The following is a 628-nucleotide window of genomic DNA, read 5'->3' as shown; positions in this document are numbered from 1 at the left end:
GAGAGACATGCGTATAGAAATCCAGCGATTCTATACGCGAGATTTCCATTCATTCGCCTGGGAATCGTATAGGGGTTTCTATAGGGATTAATNTAAATAGTGAAAATTGTAGTACTAGATAGGATTTTAATAAGCAAAAAAAAATAAGAATGACGATTTTCTGTAGGAAAAGCTAAAAATAATAATAACTTGATGTAGATCTTCATCATAGACGGCTCAATTAACGATAACATTCCAACAAATCAAAAAATCATCTTACATTCTAACCGAAAAAAAACAATCATAAGTTTCCATCAAAAAAATGTTTTTTTTTGCTTTTTCTAGCGAAAATCGTCATTTGTTTACTTTTTTTCATTTGTAAAAACCTATCTAGTCCTACAATTTTCCATTTTTTTGAAGGAATTTTATTTTGGGTATTCGATATGCCCATTTGCAAAATCCTACGCATGGAATTTGAAATTACTTGATATCTTCGGTTAAAAGGGAAAAAAAAATTATTAAAAAATAAAAATTGAAGAATTTTTTTTGCTTTCACTTTTTTCAGGCATAACGAAGATATTTAAAAAAAATAGACGGATTTATCGATCAATCGGTCTGGTACTCGAAAAAAGTAATGTGACCCTCCAAC

The sequence above is a fragment of the Diachasma alloeum genome, unplaced genomic scaffold, assembly GCF_001412515.2.
Source record: "Diachasma alloeum isolate Michigan unplaced genomic scaffold, Dall2.0 Dall_scaffold_00420, whole genome shotgun sequence".
Classification (NCBI taxonomy): Eukaryota; Metazoa; Arthropoda; class Insecta; order Hymenoptera; family Braconidae; genus Diachasma; species Diachasma alloeum.
The sequence above is the reverse complement of the archived record's forward strand: the minus strand, read 5'-3'. Positions refer to the sequence as shown.